Raw genomic sequence first — 19,630 nt, 5'->3', positions numbered from 1 at the left:
AATTATGATCATGGTCGGAAAGATAGCATCACTAACATACAAAAGTATGTGCTTAAGGAGGGTTGAATATTGTGGCTCATACCTTTAATCCCAACACTTTGGGAGGCTGAGGTGGAAGGATCCCTTGAGGCCAGGAGTTTGAGACCTGTTTGGGCAACATAGCCAGACCTAACGTCTAGTAGAAATTTAAAAAAAAATTTTTTTTAAGTAAGCAGGGCAAGGTAGCTCATGCCTGTAATCCCAACACTTTGGGAGGCCAAGGCAGGCAAATCACTTGAGCTCAGGAGTTGGAGACCAGCCTGGGCAACTTGTTGAAACCCTGCCTCTACAAAAAGTACACAAATTAACCAGACATGGTGGCATGCTTGTGGTCCCAGCTACTCTGGAGGCTGAGGTGGGAAAATCGCTGGAGCCTGGGAGGTTGAGGGTGCAGTGAGCTATGATCACACCACTGCACTCCAACCTGGGTGACAGGGAAACGTTGTCTAAAAAAATAATAATGTGGTAAAAAGGAATTTGAGAAAAATAAGAAGAAGAAGGGACAAGTGAGAGGTATGGAGAGGAATCAAGGATGGAAAATTATCCTGTTTCCAGGTTAATAACTGGTGAAAGAACCCTATCCTAATAGCTTGTTAACTGATAGGATGTAGTCTGCAGGTGACCAGGGCCTGTAGAAAGAGTGGAGGACTTCTGCAACAGGGCATAATGCCAGTGCCCAGGGCAGTGCCTGGACTGCTCACACCAAGAGGTTCCCGCTGGAGGTTCCACTCCATTGTTGGCTGCTTGCCTGATTCCATGCCTAAAGAGTACAGAAGGGATTGTTGGGAACCCGCTGCTATCATAAAGCAATTGAAGGGCCTGGTGGCACACGCTGGTAGTCCCAGGCTGAGGCATGAGAATTGCTTGAACCAGGGAGGTGGAGGTTGCAGTGAGCCAAGATCATGCCCCTGTACTCCAGCCTGGGCAACAGAGAGATACTCTGTCTTAAAAAAATAAAAATAAAGCACTTGGAGAAGAACTAGAGTACCCATACTCTGGGAATGGAGCTGGGCACACAGGAACAGGCCAAGCTAGGCAGGAAGGAGGGGCACACCCCTCTTACACCTCAGTGCCTTCTCCTTTTGGCTTGAGCTTGTTCATATCTGTTCCCATTCCTTCCTTCCTCCTAACTACATATGATCTGTCTTTTGGACTCAGCTTGAATTCCACCTCCTCTAAGAGCCCCTTCAGACTAGAACATACGTCTTCTTCCCCTAACTTCCTGGGGTATTTATTGGTATTAACTATCACTGGGCACTTATCTGTGGAAGCTCTGTTTTGTTTTTGTTTGGTTTTGTTTTTTTGAGACGGAGTCTCACTCTGTCACCCAGGCTGGAGTGCAGTGGTGCAGTCTTGGCTCACTGCAACCTCTGCCTCCCAGGTTCATGCAATTCTTGTGTCTCAGTCTCTGAGTAGCTGGGATTACAGGCACACACCACCATGCCCAGCTAATTTTTGTATACTTTGTAGAGATGGGGTTTCATCATGTTGCCCAGGCTGGTCTTGAATTCCTGAGCTCAAGCGATCCACCTGCCTTGGCCTCCCAAAGTGCTGGGATTACAGGTGTGAGCCATCATACCCGGCCAGTGGAAGCTTTGTTCTCATGTGTGCATGACATATGCCACCAACTACTCTGTGAGTGCCCATTTAAGAAGGAAGCGGTGTAGTTCTAAACAAAAATACAAAACTAAACCTAAACAGAAAGTCCATCTCATAGCATTTTATATACATTATGCATATATGAAATTATACATATGTATATATAAAATGTATGTGTGTATATATGAATATATAATGAATATATATGAACATATATATGAACACATATATGAACATATAGATGAACATATATATGAATATATGAACACATGAACATATATATGAACACATATGAACATATATATGAATATATGAATATATATGGACATATATATGAACATATATATGAATATATGAATATATATGGACATATATATGAACATATATATGAATATATGAATATATGGACATATATATGAACATATATATGAATATATGAATATATATGGACATATATATGAACATATGGACATATATGAACATATATATGAACATATATATGAACATATATATGAACATATATATGAACATATATATGAACATATATATGAACATATATATGATCATATATATGAACATATATGAACATATATACGAACATATATATATGAATATATATGAATATATATATGAATATATACGAATATATGAGAATATATATACGAATATATATACGAATATATGAGAATATATATACAAATATATATGAGAATATATATACGTATATGAGAATATATATACGAATATATGAGAATATATATACGAATATATGAGAATATATATACGAATATATATACGAATATATATGAGAATATATATACGAATATATATGAGAATATATATACGAATATATATGAGAATATATATACGAATATATATGAGAATATATATACGAATATATATGAGAATATATATACGAATATATATGAGAATATATATACGAATATATATTCGAATATATATTCGAATATATATGAGAATATATATACGAATATATATGAGAATATATATACGAATATATATGAGAATATATATGAGAATATATATACGAATATATATGAGAATATATATGAATATATATGAATATATATGAATATATGTACGACTATATATGAATATATGTACGAATATATGTATGAATATATATGAATATATGTACGAATATATATGAATATATATATGAATATATGTATGAATATATGTATGAATATATATGAATATATATGAATATGTATGAATATATATGAATATATATAAAGATTTATATATATATATATATATATATATATATATATATGCACACATGAAGGATTGGTTCCAGAACCCCTCATAAACCAAAATTCATAAATTCTCAAGTCCTTTATATAAAATGGGGTAGTATTTGCATATAGCCTATACACATACTACACATATTCACAAATACTTTAAATCATCTCTACATTATTTGCAATACATAATGCAATGTAAATGCTATGTAAATAGTTGTTATATTGTATTGATTATATTATTTTTTATTGTTCTGTTTGTTAATATTTTCATTTGTCAATTGGTTAAATCTGAGGATGCAAAACCTGCAGATATGGAGGGCCAATTATATAAACAGTCATGCACATAACATTTTGGTCAATGATGAACCACATATGTGATTATTAGATTATAATGGAGCTGAAAAATTCCTGTTGCTCAATGACTTTGCAGCCATCATAAGGTAACGTGCAATGCATTACTCATGTGTTTGTGGTGATGCTAGTGTAAAGAAACATACTGCACTGCCAGTTATGTGAAAGTATAAGCACATACAATTATGTACAGTTATGTATTAATACTTGATAATAATAATAAGTGACTTTGTGACTGGTCTATGTATTTACTATAGTTTTATTGCTATTTTAGAGTTTACTCCTACTTATAAAAGAAATTACTACAAAACAGCATGCTGCCCGGGCACGGTGGCTCACGCCTGTAATCCCAGCACTTTGGGAGGCGGAGGTGGCTGGATCACCTGAGATCAGGAGTTCAAGACCACCAGCCTGACCAACATGGTGAAACTCTGTCTCTACTAAAAATACAAAAATTAGTTGGGCATGGTGGTGGATGCATGTAATCCCAGCTATTCGGTAGGCTGAGGCAGGAGAATCACTGGAACCCGGGAGGCAGAGGTTACAGTAAGCTGAGATCGCGCCATTGCACTCCAGCCTAGGCAACAGAGCAAGACTCCGTCTCAAATGAATAAATGAATAAATAAATAACTTAATTAATTAATAAAATAGATAAAACAGCATGCCATGTTATGCAGGCAGCAGCCTCATAGGTCTCATGTTTACCACATCTCTTGATTGCATTATTTTCTCTTGTGCTTGATGTAACATGCTGTGTTCATCATGGCTCATAATCATTAAAAATTCACTGCTAATGCTGCCAATAAGAGGCCACATTAAGTGATTGACCAATTAAAGGTAACTGGGGATTACCAAAGTGGAAAATCAGTGATTGGTACTGTTCGCCAGTCAGGCATGTCCCATTTCACTATAGCTACAATCTTGATGAACATGAACAAAGTCACAGAAACTGTTGAAGGATCTGCTTTATTGAAAGCAATGAGACTAACAAAAATTCTAGGAGGGCCTATATCAGATATGGAGAAATTTCTAATGACCTGGATTGAAGACCAGACACAGAAGTATATCCCTCTCAGCAATTATAGTCAAAGCAAATCCCTTCAGGACAATCATGGTCAAAGCAAAAGGTTTGCAATGTTGAAAGAAAATATTAGACAGTTAGGATGTTGAGTTTACTGCTAGCTCTGGGTGGTTTAAACAATTCGGCCAGGCGCAGTGCCTCATGCCTGTAATCCCAGCACTTCAGGAGGCCGAGACGGGCAGATCACCTGAGGTGAGGAGTTCAAGACCAGCCTGGCCAACATGGAGAAACCCCGTCTCTACTGAAAATACAAAATTAGCCAGGCGTGATGGCACATGCCTATAATCCCAGCTGCTCAGGAGGCTGAGGCAGGAGAATTACTTGAACCTGGGAGGCAGGGGTTGTGGTGAGCCAAGATTGCACCATTGCCCTCCAGCCTGGGCGACAAGAGCAAAACTCCATCTCAAAAAAATAATAATAATAAATTCAACAAGTATTACACATTGCATCATGGTGAAAGTGAGTGGTGAGCCACTGTGACTGCTGATGTGAAGGCAGCTGAAGAATTTTTGAAAACTCTAGATAAGCTGATTATGAAGAAAGATTACTTGCCTGAGCAAATCTTCAATATGGATAACACCTCCCTATTCTGGAAATGGATGCCTGAGAGGACTTTCCTCTATGTGGAGGCCAAGTCAATGGTATTTTTGGGCTTTTGAAGACAGGATAACAGTCTTGCTTGGGGGCAGTGTTTCAGGGTACAATAGAAGCTCTTTGTGATCTGGCACAGTGAGAACCCTAGGGTTTTCAAGCATATCAATAAGCACACCCCGGCAGTGTGCTGCAGGACTAACAAGAAATTATGGGCCAGGTGCGGTGGCTAATGCCTGTAATCCCAGCGCTTTGGGCCGCTGGGATCACCTGAGGTCAGGAGTTCGAGACCAGCCTGGCTAACATGGTGAAACCCTGTCTCTACTAAAAATACAAAAATTAGATGGGTGTGGTGGCATGCGCCTATTATCCCAGCTACTTGTGGAGGCTGAGGCAGGAGAATCGCTTGAACCTTGGGGGCAGAGGTTGTAGTGAGCCAAGATCATGTCACTTTACTCCAGCCTGGGCAAAAGAGCGAAACTCCATCTCAAAAAAAAAAAAAAGGAATTATGGATAATATGGATGACCCAGCTCCTCTTCCAAGATGCCCTCCTGAATCCCTATATAAGTGAAATGGAGTACTGTTTAGAGAATAACATACCTCTCAAATTTTTACCTATTGTTGTTAACACTCCCACACATCCTCCTTTTATTGGTGATACTTATCCCAATATCAAAGTGGTGTTTCTCTCTCCAAACACCACTTATGTGATCCAACCAATGGGTCAGAGTTATAGCAGCTCTTCAGGCCTACTGCCTGAGAAGGACCTTTGCCCTGGCTATTGCTGCAAAGGAGGAAGACTTGGAAAAGACATTGATACAATTCTGGAAAGAGTACAGGATCTGCGACTGCATCAAGAACCCTCCTTGAGCTTTGGGCGATGTCACCAAATGTTGTGTGAATGGCATCTGGAAGAAGACACTCAAGATCTTTGTCCATGACTTCAAAGGATTTGCCAAGGATGAGAACACTGAAACATTAAGACTGTGGTTGAGATGGCAAACAATTCTTTAATATGGGTGTGGATGAGGATGACATTGAGAAGCTCCTAGAGGTGGTTCCCCAGGAATTGACTAATGAGGAGTTGTTGAAACTAGAACAGGAATGTATAGCTAAAGAAGAGCCAAGAGAAAAAGAAACTGCAGGAAAAGAAAAAGAAAAACCCTCTCCCCAAGAAAATTCACAATGAAAGCTTTAGAGGAAGCTTTTGCAGACCTCATCAAACTCCTTAAAAAGTTTGAAAACAGACCCGGCCAGGCACGGTGGCTCATGCCTGTAATCCCAGCACTTTGGGAGGCTGAGGCAGGGGGATCACCTGAGGTCAGGAGTTCTAGACCAGCCTGGCCAACATGGTGAAACCCCGTCTCTACTAAAAATACAAAAATTAGCCGGGCATGGTGGCAGGCGCCTGTAATCCCAGGTACTCGGGGTGGCCGAAGCAGGAGAATCGCTTGAACCCGGAAGGCGGAAGTTGCAATGCGCCGAGATTGCGCCATCACGCTCCAGCTTAGGGAACAAGAGTGAGACTTTGTCTCAGAAGAAAAACAAAAAAAAAGTTTGAAAACAGACCCGAACACCAAAAGGTTTTCATGACCAGGGAAAAAGGTTCATGTTGTATTATCTTTTTACACGCAAATCTACAATGATGGAAAAAACAAACAAACAAAAAGCAAACCATCTTGGTCGTGTTTCTGAAGAGTGGCATCATGGAGGAAGACCTCAGGCAGGTGCTTCAGTAGGCATTCCCAAACAAGGCATTGTTATCACAGGAGATGACAGCTCCATGCCTGTTATTGCCCCTAAATACCTTACAGTAGGACAACATATGGATGTGGAAGACAGTGACACAGATAATCCTGACACTGTGTAGGCCTCAAATTTTAAAAATAGGAAAAAGCTTACAGAATAAGGATATAAAAAAGAAAATACTTTTGTATGGCTGTACAATGTATTTGTGTTTTAAGCTAAGTGTTATTACAAAAGAGTAAAAAGTAAAAAAAAATAAGTTTATAAAAGGAAAAAAGTTACAGTAAGCTAAGGTTAATATATTCTTGAAAGAGGAAAGGTTTTATTTATTTATTTATTTATTTATTTATTTATTTATTTATTTTTATTTTTGAGACGGAGTCTTGCTCTTTTGCCCAGGCTGGAGTGCAGTGGCATGATCTCAACTCACTGTAACCTCTGCCTCCTGGGTTCAAGCGATTCTCCTGCCTCAACCTCCCTAGTTGCAGGGGTTACAGGCATCCACCACCGTGCCCAACTAATGTTTTGTAGAGACAGAGTTTCACCGTGTTGGCCAGGCTGGTCTTGAATTCCTGGCCTCAAGTGATCCACCTGCCTGGGTTTCCGAAAGTGCTAGGATTACAGGAGTGAGCCACCGCACCCAGCCAAAGAAGAAAAGTTTTTAAAAATGTTTAGTGTAGCCTACGTGTACAGTCTTTATAAACTCCACAGTAGCATAGAGTAATGTCTTAGGCCTTTGCATTTACTCGCCACTCACTCACTGACTCACCCAGAGCAACTTCCAGTCCTGCTTCCTCTACTCATGCAAAGTGCCCTATACAGGTGTAACATTTTTTATCTTTTATACCATGTTTTTACTGTACCTTTTCTATGTTTAAATATGGTTAGATACACAAATTTTTACCATTGTGTTACAATTACCTATGGAATTTAATACAGTGACATGCTGCATAGGTTTGTAGCCTAAGAGTGATAGGCTATACCATGCAGCCTAGGTGCATAGTAGGCTATACCATTCAGCTTTGTGTAAATCATCTCTATGATGTTCACACAATGGTGAAATCACCTAACGACACATTTCTTGGAACATATCTCCATTGTTAAGCCATCCATCACTGTATGTAGGAGGTAATCAATAATTCAGGTTAATGATTTTGTTGCTGATGCCGACAATGACTTTGCTTATGCTGCAGAATCTCTTCCACATTCTTCTCTTACGCTTTGGGATTCATCTCAAACATCACCTCCTCTTGCAGGACTTCTGTGGCATCTCACGTCGCATCTGTGCTGAGTGCTCATTCTCTGTGCCCCTCAAAGCAACCAGCTACTTTCCTTCTAGGCCTCTTCAAACCTGACTCTCTTAAAGGCAGAAGCTATAATTTATTTATCTCCATATCCACAAAGCTTAGCATACTGCCTGGACTATAGTAGGCACTTCACACATCCTTATTGGAATAAAACTATGATTAAATTAATTTAATTTTTAACTATCTTTTGGCTTAAGGTAAATTAGACCTCAGATTTGTCAGGAGCTCAGCTGAGCTGAAAGACAGCTGAACTGCCAGATATCAGCATAGCAGATTAAAACAACAAGCCAAAAATGAAAGAAGAAAGCCTCTAGTTACTGTGATGGTATAAGTAAGACTTTAAAGCCAGGGAAAATGCCAACTCCCCTGGAAAGTTTTAGAGTGAAATAATTCAACGTTTTTCTTTACTTAAGGATCCCAGCTGGGCGTGGTGGCTCACGCCTGTAATCCCAGCACTATGGGAGCCTGAGGCAGGTGGATCACTTGAGATCGGGAGTTTGAGACCAGCCTGGCCAACATGGTAAAACACGTCTCTACTAAAAATACAAAAATTAGGCCAGGCACTGTGCCTCATGCCTGTAATCCCAGCGCTTTGAGAGGCCGAGGTGGGTGGATCACTTGAGGTGAGGTGTTCAAGACCAGCCTGGACAACAAGGTGAAACCCCATTTCTACTAAAAATACAAAATTAGCCAGGTGTGGTGGTGCCCGCCTGTAATCCCAGCTACTCAGGAGGCTGAGGCAGGAGAATCGCTTCAACCCGGAAGGAGGATGTTGTAGTAAGCCAAGATCACTCCAGTGTGCTCCAGCCTGTGCAACAGACAGAGGGAAACTGTCTCAAAAAATATATATATATATATACAGCTAGGCATGGTGGTGTTTGCCTGTAATCCCAGCTATTCAGAGGCTGTGGCACAAGAATCCCTTGAACCCGGGAGGCGGAGGTTGTAGTGAGCCCAGATCATGCCACTACACTCCAGCCTGGGTGACAGAGCAAGACTGTCCTAAAAAAAAAAAAAGGCTGGCCGTGGTGGCTCATGCCTATAATCCCAGCACTTTGGAAGGCCGAGGTGGGTGGATCACTTGAGGTCAGGAGTTTGAGACCAGCCTGGCCAACATGGTGAGCCCCTGTCTCTACTAAAAATACAAAAATTAGCCAGCCATGATGGCAGACACCTGTAGTCCCAGCTACTCACTAAAAATACAAAAATTAGCCAGCCATGATGGCAGACACCTGTAGTCCCAGCTACTCAGGAGGTTGAGGCAGGAGAATTGCTTGAACCCAGGAGGCGGAGGTTGCAGTGAGCAGAGATCGCACCACTGCACTCCAGATTGGGTGACTGAGTGAGACTTTAGCCAAAAAAAAAAAAAAGGATTTGTTCAATCGGGAAATCAGGACACCTTCAGACATTTTGCTTACGTAAGATGAAATTTCCTGTGGCTATTTTAAATTTAAAATTTTTAAATGAGAAAACTACTATATTTTTATCATATAATTTTGGAAAATTGGATCCAGGCACAGTTGTGCACAACTGTAGTCCCAGCTACTGGGGAGGTTGAAGCAGGAAGATTACTTGAGCTCAAGAGTTCGAGACCAGCCTGGGCAACAAATACTGACATGTAGTGAAACAAAATCACCCAAAAATCCCAGTACAGAGACATCCATTATAATCTGCTCTCATTATTATTCCCTTTGCTCTAGTAAAACAAATTTGATATGATACAATTGACAATTGATTCCCACCCCCCCCCACCTCCAGCCACCATTTTCATTTCATTAAACTTGCAAAAATGTGTCCTTCATATTTAACTATTTTAATTTTGAGACTCTGCTCACAGCATTGTGGTGGAGTTTTGCTGTATGTACACATTTTATCTTAATGGTGTCAATGCAGTTTGGCCTTCCCTGTAGTGTTTTTGTTTTTGTTATTGTTTTTGTTTTTTGTTTTTTTAGAGATGAGATCTTGCTCTGTTGCCCAGGCTGGAATGCAGCTGTGCGGTCATACCTCACTGTAGCCTCGAACCCCTGGGCCTAGTATCTGGAACTTCAGGTGCGCACCCCCGCGCCCTGCCAACCACAGTTTTACTTGGTGGAAATTATGCTGACATGAAAAGTAAGTTTCTCTTCCCTGTTCTGTGGCCCGTGCTATGATCTGGCATCAGAACAATGCTCTGATGGCCCCACGGCTCGCAAATTCCTTCTTGAAATCTCCCTCTTTTGCCTCTGCCTGAAGTCCCTTTCTCTTTATTTATTTATTTTAATAATTATTCTTATTATTATTTGAGATGGGGTCTCACTCTGTCATCCAGGCTGGAGTGCAGTGGCGCGATCTTGGCTCACTGCAGCCTCTGCCTCCCAGGTTCAAGCAATTCTCCCACCTCAGCCTCCCGAGTAGCTGGGAATACAGGTGTCTGCCATCACGGCCGGCTAATGTTTGCATTTTTAGTAGAGACAGAGTTGTTGGCCAGGCTGGTCTCGAGCTCCTGACCACAGATGATCTACCCACCTTGGCCTCCCAAAGTACTGGGATTACAGGCATGAGCCACAGCACCCAGCCATCCTTTTCTCTTTAAAGAGCTCAAACTGAGTTAAAAAGGCAAGCAAATTATAGGGGAGACATCATGTATTTCTTGCCATCCCTTCCTCCTTCTCTTCACCCATTCTGCCTTCCACCAAGTGCCTTCATACAAGCCTACTTCCCCAGTTTCTTTTCTCAGCACAAATCAACTCCGGCAGATGGATACATGCATTCATCAGACATATCCAAACATGAATCCTAGTTTAGCTTAGCCAAGATCCTACAATTTGCAAGCACGTGGGAGCATTCCTTGCAAGATGAACAATAAGAGGATGGGCTTCCTGGCTGTTCATATATCGCCCCTTAGTCATTTGTTTTTCACAGCTAATTTTTAAAAACATGACACATTGGCCAGGCGTGGTGGCTCACACCTGTAATCCCAGCACTTTGGGAGGCCGAGGTGGGCGGATCACGAGATCAGGAGTTTGAGACCAGCCTGGCCAACATGGTGAAACCCCATCTCTACTAAAAATACAAAAAAATACAAAAATATATATATATATATATAGCCGGGCATGGTGGCTCGTGCCTATAATCCCAGCTACTAAGGGGGCTGAGGCAGGAGAATTGCTTGAACCCAGGACGTGGAGGTTGCAGTGAGCCAGGATCGCACCACTGCAACAGAGCAAGACTCTGTCTCAGGAGAAAAAAAAAAAAAAAAAAAAAAAAAGACCCATTATTCAATAGAAGTTGTCACGATGTCAGCAATGTACAAAATCATTGCTTAATTTGTTTGACAATGGAAATCGCCATTATGGTTTTTATGTAACTCTGCTTCTGTTACATAAGTCTTGTTGACACGGTGTTTCAACCAAGGTACTTGGTAGCAAGTGTTGTACAGAAAAGGATCTGTAAGTGGTTTATGTGGTCATCAACCACAGCAAAGATTTCATCTGAGCTGTGCTATGAAGAATGTAGCTTGAGAAACACAAAATGTATCACTGGGCAAAAAGGAAGCAGAAGAAAAATACAGTTCTGCTAATGAGAGCTCTGAGGGGCAAGCTGCCCCCAAGGTTGCAGGATCCACCTTAGAATACCCAACAAATTTGATTCCTGAATTTACTAAACTGCATGAGATTCCTCTTCAAAATTTTACATTATGACTTCTCTATTCTTCGGGTCTTAATTTTGACTTGTCAATCAATTGAAGTATATCAAAGTAATCCTTTCTTTTCTTTTCTTTTCTTTTTTTTTCTTGAGACGGAGTCTTGCTCTGTCGCCCACACACCCAGGTGTGTGCCATCACGCCTGGCTAATTTTTAAATTAGTCAGGCGTGATGGCACACACTTGTAATCCCAGCGAGCTGAGAGGCTGAGATGGGAGGATCACCTGGGAGTTCGAGGCTATGGTGAGCCGTGACTGTGCCATTGCACTCCATCCTGGGTAAGAATTTAAAGACAGTGACAGCAGAGCATTAAATCAAATGTGGGCCCCTTTAAAGCTGGGGCCCTGTTTGACTATGCATGTCATGTACCTATGAGTCAGCCCAGCCAGATTTTATCCTCATGATTTGTGCCTCTTCCATCACATCATATCAGGAGAAACACTTACATCTCTTTTTCACCTCAGAAAAGTTTTCTTGATAGTGTTTTCATCCGTGATTCTATTCTAATTAGTTTGATTGCATGGTCAGAAACATCTCAGTTTTTGCTTGAATTCTGCAGTCTTTTGTGTCTCTTACCTTTATCTTCCTTTTCATTTTAATCTTTTTATCTTTCCTCCTTCTTCTTGGAGAGCTTTATCAATTTGTCCTTGAAATTGAGTTAGCAATTTCAATTTTTTAACACTGTCAGTTTCTCCATTTTACTATTGTCTCCAATGGAAACGTTAATTTCCACTATTAAATTTTCAATTTTCTATCAACACTTTCTTATTCTACTCATCTTCCCTTTTCATCTTATGCATTTTCCTTATATCCTGTTTTTCTTTACAGATGTTCTTCTCTTGCAGGCCATGTTTGTTCATACTCTGTGGAAGATGTCAAAACATTTTCTAAAATATTATTTCATTTCCTTAAATTGGTAGTTTTAGGAATCTACCAAGATTACAAATCCAAGATTTCAAGACATGCCCCCTTTTTCTCATTCTGCAATATCTTTCAACGATTCCATGTCATGTTCATTCTTGTTTCTGATCATTCATCTTAAAATTAAAAGAGTTGGTAGACAGTGTGTTTCTCAACAGAGAGAGTATTCAAATGTCTTTTGGCACTGCTCCTCAGAACTCCTCAGAGGACAGTTGTAGAGAAGATTGATATGCACAGTTTCTAACTCAATTTCCTGTATCCAGGAGGTGTTTGTCCAGGCTGAAATGTGATCTTTTCCTAGAAACAAATTCTGGAGTTTTGAGCCTGGGTTTTCTTTATGTATTTAGAGACAGGGTCTGGTTCTGTTGCCCAGGCTGGAGTGCAATGGCACACTCATAGCTCACTGCAGCCTAAAACTCCTGAGCTCAAGGGATCCTCTCACCTCACCTCAGCCTTTTGAGTAGATGGAACTAGGTCATGTGTCACCTCACCTAGCCAATATATTTTGTGTGTGTGTGTGTGTGTGTGTGTGTGTGTGTGTGTGTGTGTGTGTGTGTAGAGATGGATCTTGCTATGTTGCCCAGTCTCATCTTGAACTCCTGGCCTCAAGTGATCCTTCTGCCTGAGCCTCCCAAAGTACTGGCATTACAGGCATGAACCACTAAGCCCAGCCAACCCTGGGTTATATTTAAATGTTAATTTCTAGCCACTTTTCAAGAATTGACTGCCTACAATTGTTCTTCTTACTGTCTTCATTAATCAGTAGCAGCCAGACTCATCAAATATTTATCAGGCACTTTTCATTTAGTCATTGTTATGCCAGTACCATTAAGGCTTAAATCCTTTCCTACAACCTGAAAGAAGAGCTGTGGATATTTAATATAGGAGTGTTTCACATCTACAGTCAAGGCTCAATACCACTGAGAAAGGATTATGTCTAGTTAACTGTTTGTATTTGGCATTTGTACTTTTTTTCTGTAGAATGAAGAGAAGATACTAAGATCGTAAACCTAGGAGAAGAAACATAAATAGAGGAAGTTGGTGGCAGCTACTCAAGAATGCAGCCACACAATTTAGGAAAGAGCTAGAGGAAAGGGTTTAGGGAAATAATGAAAAAGGAACAATTAAGTAAAAATTGCATCCCTCAAGCAATGCAGAAAATGTTCTTGGCCCTAAAAGTATTCAGAAGTGCCTTTTTCAGCCTCTTTGAAGGTAAGGATGGGAAAGAAAAGCCTACCAGTAGGATAAAAAGTTCATAACTTTGTTGTCTCTAGAAAAATAATAGTAACAATAAACTGCTTAATCAGTATTCAGCTTGTACAGCAACTTCTTTCTTAACCTCTACCTCTCCTGCTGTAGTCAATCCATTCCTGATTCAAATCTTACCCCTAAAACCATGGTCCTAAAGCCAAGACATGCTAACGGCCTTATAATCACTGACCAATGGCAGCCCCTCCTGTTGTACCCAATTTACAAGACACTCACAGGCCAGCAGCATGTATAAAGGACAGGCAAGTGCATAGATGAGAGGACAGACAGATAGGACAGACGGTTATAAGTGGTCAAGACAAGCTCCATAGGCATTGAGCCCAAACCTGGGATTTATGAGAAATGTTCGTTTTTTCTTTGATTCTGCAGCAACGTAGACTCAGTATTCTGATACTGATGGACCAAATGGTAAACTTATTTTTTCCATATACATACAAATATACATTTTTTTAAAATAGAGACAGGGTCTCACTACAGGGCCCAGGCTGGTCTCGAACTCCTGAGCAAAAATCATCCTCCCACCTTGGCCTCCCAAAGTTCTGGGATTACAGGCATGAGCCATGCTGCCTGGCCCCAAATCCCAAAGAGTAAATTTAACCACCAACACAACCTACATGCAATAATGGAGGAAAAAATTGAAAAAATCAATTACATAAGTAAATGTTCATAATTGTAGTTAGATGGTAGTCTAAAATATTATTCTACTTATTTTTCTTTTCTTTTCTTTTCTTTTTTTTTTTTAAGATGGAGTCTCACTCTGTCACCCAGGCTAGAGTGCAGTGATGCAATCTCGGCTCACTGCAACCCCCGCCTCCTGGGTTCAAGCAATTCTCCTACCTCAGCCTCCCAAGTAGCTGGGACTACAGGTGCTCACCACCACGCCCGGCTAATTTTTGTATTTTTAGTAGAGACAGGGTTTCATCATATTGGCCAGGCTGGCCTCAATCTCCTGACTGAGTGATCTACCCACCTTGGTCTCCCAAAGTGCTGAGATTATAGGCGTGAGCCACCACACCCGGTTTACTCTACATATTTTTCTTTTGAGAAATTCTTATTTAACCTAGTAAATCTTTCACGGCTATATTTATTCCAAAAGGCAAAGGCTTATTGCTTAAGGGAGGAAAAAACAAAAATATCAGAAGACCAAAGGGTAAACTCTGTGGCTTTCTGAGACCTTGTGTGTACAGAGACAATAGTCTTCAAAGCCATGAAAACATAAGATCTATGAATCTGAAAGAGAAAAATGTTTTGAAATATCAAAACTTGGCTTGGAAAATGGAAAAACAGACTGAAACAGAAGAGCATATGATATACTAAAGAACAATAAATTAGAATAACAATATATGTTAATGTTGAATTCGTTCCTGCCCACAGAAGTAAAAAGTTTGAAGAGCTGATGAGATAAATACATAATGGGTCGATGTGAAGGGTCTAGGACTGTCCTCCTCCTTAGCGGGGGAGTCATCGGTCTGATGGGTGAGGCAGAGTGTGGAAATGTTTGCTAATAGAAACTCAACGTAGGTCTCTAATTACCAGAGCAGACATGTTTAAACTTTCCAGAACATACCCATAAAATTGCAAGCCTTGAATAGGACCCATATAATCCCACATGGCACCTGAGTTGTAAAGTAGCAATAACTGAGGGAGATGTTTGGGGAGATGAACCCAATGGCTGGCTCATTAATTGATGCACACTAGATCAGACTAGCTTTCAGGCCCTACTGCCACTCCCGCAGGGCTCAGAGGGGTTTGAGAATGAGCCAAACGACCCAAGAGTATCCAAGTCAGGATGAAGAGGTTGCCAAGTGTGTCAGAAACAGCTGGCTGCCTACCAGAAATGCGCGCTCTTACTTCCATACCGAGCAATGACATCCCAGCTAGAGGCTGCATTTCCCAGTCTTGTTAGCATAAAGATAGGGCAATATGTCTAGCTCTGCCAATGGAAGGTAAGCAGAAGTTATTAAGAAGCAGGGGTGCAGCCAAGCATGGTGGCTCATGCCTGTAATCCCAGCATTTTGAGAGGCTGAGGTGGGTGGATCACCTGAGGTCAGGAGTTCGAGACCAGCCTGGCCAACATGAGAAAACCTGATCTCTACTAAAAACAAAAATTAGCCAGGCATCGTGGTGCATGTCTGTAGTCCCAGCTACCCAGCTACTAGGGAGGTTGAGAAAGGAGAATCGCTTGAACCCGGGAATCGGAGATTGCAGTGAGACGAGATAGCACCACTGCATTCCAGCCTGGGTGACAGAGTGAGACTCCATCTCAAAAAATATATATTTATATAAATAAAAAAAAAAAAGAAGAAGCGGGGGTGAGGGGTGCTTTTCTCTTCCCATCGCCAGAAGACAAGACTCCATAGCATTATGGTTCCCGCACACAGTTTGGCAACCACAGTGAATGCACAGAGTGTACCTGAGATATAGTAAATACTCATGGGAAACAGTAGTAGCAGAATACACTATAATCAATCAACGGAGCTCTCTGGGATACTTTAAATGTTTGAGGGACATGTAGCACCATCTGTAGGATACTGAGCAAATGACTACTATTGCATTGTGTGGCCCTAACTACTTAGTAAAAAGAACTGTTAGGTATTTCTTTTGGTGTACAGCCCTAAAAATATATTACTGACACTCTACGGGCACTATAAACCAAGAAAGCATGGGAACTTCTGCCTTAGAGAATGATAGAGCCACAAGATGAAAGATCGATGGGTTCTTAAATTTCTACATGGAGGAAAGCCACTTACTGATTAAGAACTCCCACACTGGACTGGCATACAAGACACCAATAAACTTTTGTTGCATTAATCCAGTGAACTTTTGGAGTTTATCTGTCATCATAGCTAGCATTACATTAACTAATACACAGAGTATCTGGAAATCTAAATCCGAGGTCAAGGTAAAGTTGCAGATACCAACAGCAGATGCCTATGCACTACAATTCCTGCAGACCGAATGAGAAAAAAAGCTACATCTTAGTGGAGGCCACTAAGCCAAGAGTATGACTCACAGAGTAAATGTCCCTTATCTAGTACCAAGTCAATACATAAGCCCCCGAAGCTAAGGTCATCCTTAAGGAAAAAGGGTAAGGACATAAAGAAGGCAAAGGACACTAAGGATTTGGCCCAAATGAAATTGCGCAACCTTAAATTTGGTATTTAAAAATTTTTACTGGTTGGACTCACACCTGTAATCCCAGCGTTTTTGAAGGCCAAGGTGGGAGGATCACTTGAGCCCAGGAGTTTGAGACCAGCCTGAGCAACATGGTGAGATCCTGTCTTACAAAAAATTAAAAAAAAAAAAAAATTACCATCAGTGGATGTGTTTGAATGCTAAATTAATTACACTTTTTTGGAAAAGAAACAAATTTACATTTTGCATATTTCATTCTGGAACTGTAACTGTAAAATTTTCAATCCACCACATACATGTTACAGCAAGGAAAGAAATATAGAGGCCAATAGAGACCACTATCTTTGTTTCCGCAACTGGTCACCTGGCTATAGATAATTATATGTGACTTCTCTTCTCCACCTTTTTTCCGTGTTCCCCTTGCTTTGGGCCAGCAACTCAGCTGCTGGGATTCTTTGCCCATTGGGATGAGGAGCCTGAGTCCCCAGTGGTGCTTCCCAGGTGAGATTATGCTCCCAGTCCTTTTGTTTTGTTTTGGTTTTGGTTTTTTGAGATGGAATCTCTCTCTGTCGTCCAGGCTGGAGTGCAGTGGTGCGATCTCAGCTCACTGCAACCTCTGCCTCCTGGGTTCAACTGATTCTCCTGCATCAGCCTCTCAAGTAGCTGGGATTACAGTCATGAGCCACCATGCCCAGCTAATTTTTGGTATTTTTAGTAGAGACGAGGTTTCACCATGTTGGCCAGGCTAGTCTCGAATTCCTGATCTCAAGTGATCCACCCACCTCGGCCTCCTGAAGTGCTGGGATTACAGGAGTGAGCCGCTGCATCCAATGCTCCTACTCCTTTTGATAGTAAGGCAAAATTACCAATACTACAATCCTATTCTTACCCATTCAAACATATTTTTATGTTTTAAGAGGAGCTCAAAAAAGACCAATTGCAATTCAGTAATGCACTTTCAAATTCCAATTCAATAATACTTCCTTATTGTGTCACCTGGTAGAAACACCTCCACCCTTGGCTCACCAAAAGTTGGCATTCCTGCACCAAAAGTTGGTACAGGAAGAGAATAACGGATGCTGAGTAGCCCCAAACCACACAAGTCCATTATAGAAGTGATGAGAACATTTCGCAGCCAGCATCTTTGGTCCTCCTCATTGCAGCTTTAGTATGTGAATCCAAAAAATCTGAGACAGGTCTCAGTCAATTTAGAAAGTTTATTTTGCCAAAGTTAAGGACACACCAGGGCCACAGCCTCAGGAGGTCCTGACAACATGTGCCTAACGTGGTCGGGGTACAGCTTACTTTTATACATTTTAGGGAGACATGAGACATCAGTCAATACGTGTAAGATGTACATTGGTTCAGTATGGTAAGGCGAGACAACTCAAAGTGGGGTATTCCATGTTAGAAGTAGAAAAGAGACAAAATGTTACATTCTTTTGAATCCTTGCTCAGCCTTCCACAGAATACACAATTTAGTCTGGCCCAGGGAGTCTGCATTTTTACATAAACAATACTGCAGAGGAAGCAATCAGATGTGCATTTGTCTCAGGTGAGCCTCACTCAGAGGGATGACTTTTAAGTTCTGTCTGCCCTTTGTCCACAGGGAATTTCCTTGTGGGCAAACTGAGAGGGAGGTATGTAGCTTCTTATCTTTGTAGCTATCTTATTTTAGAATAAAATGAGAGGCAGGTTTGCCTGACTTAGTTTCCAGCTTGACTTTTCCCTTGGCTTAGTGATTTTGGGGTCCCAAGATTTATTTTCCTAACTATGTGTGAGTTTTGCAGCTCATTTTCCTCCCAGATATGTAAAACTGGCATAATTTAAAGAAAGCAAGATTTATCATCATCTAATTCAGTGATTCTCAACTAGGGGGCAATTTTGCCCCCCTACGGGAGCATTTGACAATGTCTGGAGACCTTTTCAATGGGGGTGCCACTAGCATCCAGTAGGTAAAGGCCAAGGGGTGTCCAGGACAACCCCCCCACAACAAAGAGTTGTCTGCTTCAAAATTTCAATAGTGCTGATGTGGAGAAGTCCTGATCCAATTTATTTGTTTATATGTATAATTTGCTCCCCACTACTGGAATGCAAGCTCTGCATGGGCAGGGACTTTGTTTTGTCTACTGCTCTGTGCTTGGAACATGGGAGTCAACGAATATTTGATGACAAATAATAGATGAATGAATGCCTCAAGATTCACATTAGGCATTTATACGCATCTTACTTCATCAGAACACTTGGCTCCTTGGATCAGAAGGGTTAGTAAGGTGAAGGAGGGTGGTATAGGGCAATATGACTCAAATATTTGGGGTGGCACCACTTCCTTGAATATCCTAATGTGGTTCTCTTCCTATCATAACACAACCAAATTTTTCATTTTTGGTTCATTTTAATTTTCTAACTTGAAGGAAAATGTGCAACTTTTACAATGTCCTCGATGTCTTCGTTTTAATTTTTCTTCATTTTAATTTTCTAACTTGAAGGAAAATGTGCAACTTTTACAATGTCCTCGATGTCTTCATTCATTAAATGTCATTAAACAAAATTGTGACTTTAATTTTAATTTAAAAAAAAATGAGTTGGAGTCTCCCTGTGTGGCACAGGCTTGTCTTGAACTTTTGGGCTCCAGTGAT

General features: G+C 40.7%; 1 long non-coding RNA gene across 1 annotated transcript in view; it reads right to left on the bottom strand.

Moving 5' to 3' along the window:
• The window catches only part of LOC109029135 (uncharacterized), a 94,256-nt gene that overhangs the window by 35,320 nt on the left and 39,306 nt on the right, over positions 1-19,630 (bottom strand). The window lies entirely within an intron of this gene.

Source organism: Gorilla gorilla, chromosome 10 (genome assembly GCF_029281585.2).
Source record: "Gorilla gorilla gorilla isolate KB3781 chromosome 10, NHGRI_mGorGor1-v2.1_pri, whole genome shotgun sequence".
Lineage (NCBI taxonomy): Eukaryota > Metazoa > Chordata > Mammalia > Primates > Hominidae > Gorilla > Gorilla gorilla.
Note: the sequence above shows the minus strand (reverse complement) of the source record. Positions and strands in the feature narration are given on the sequence as shown.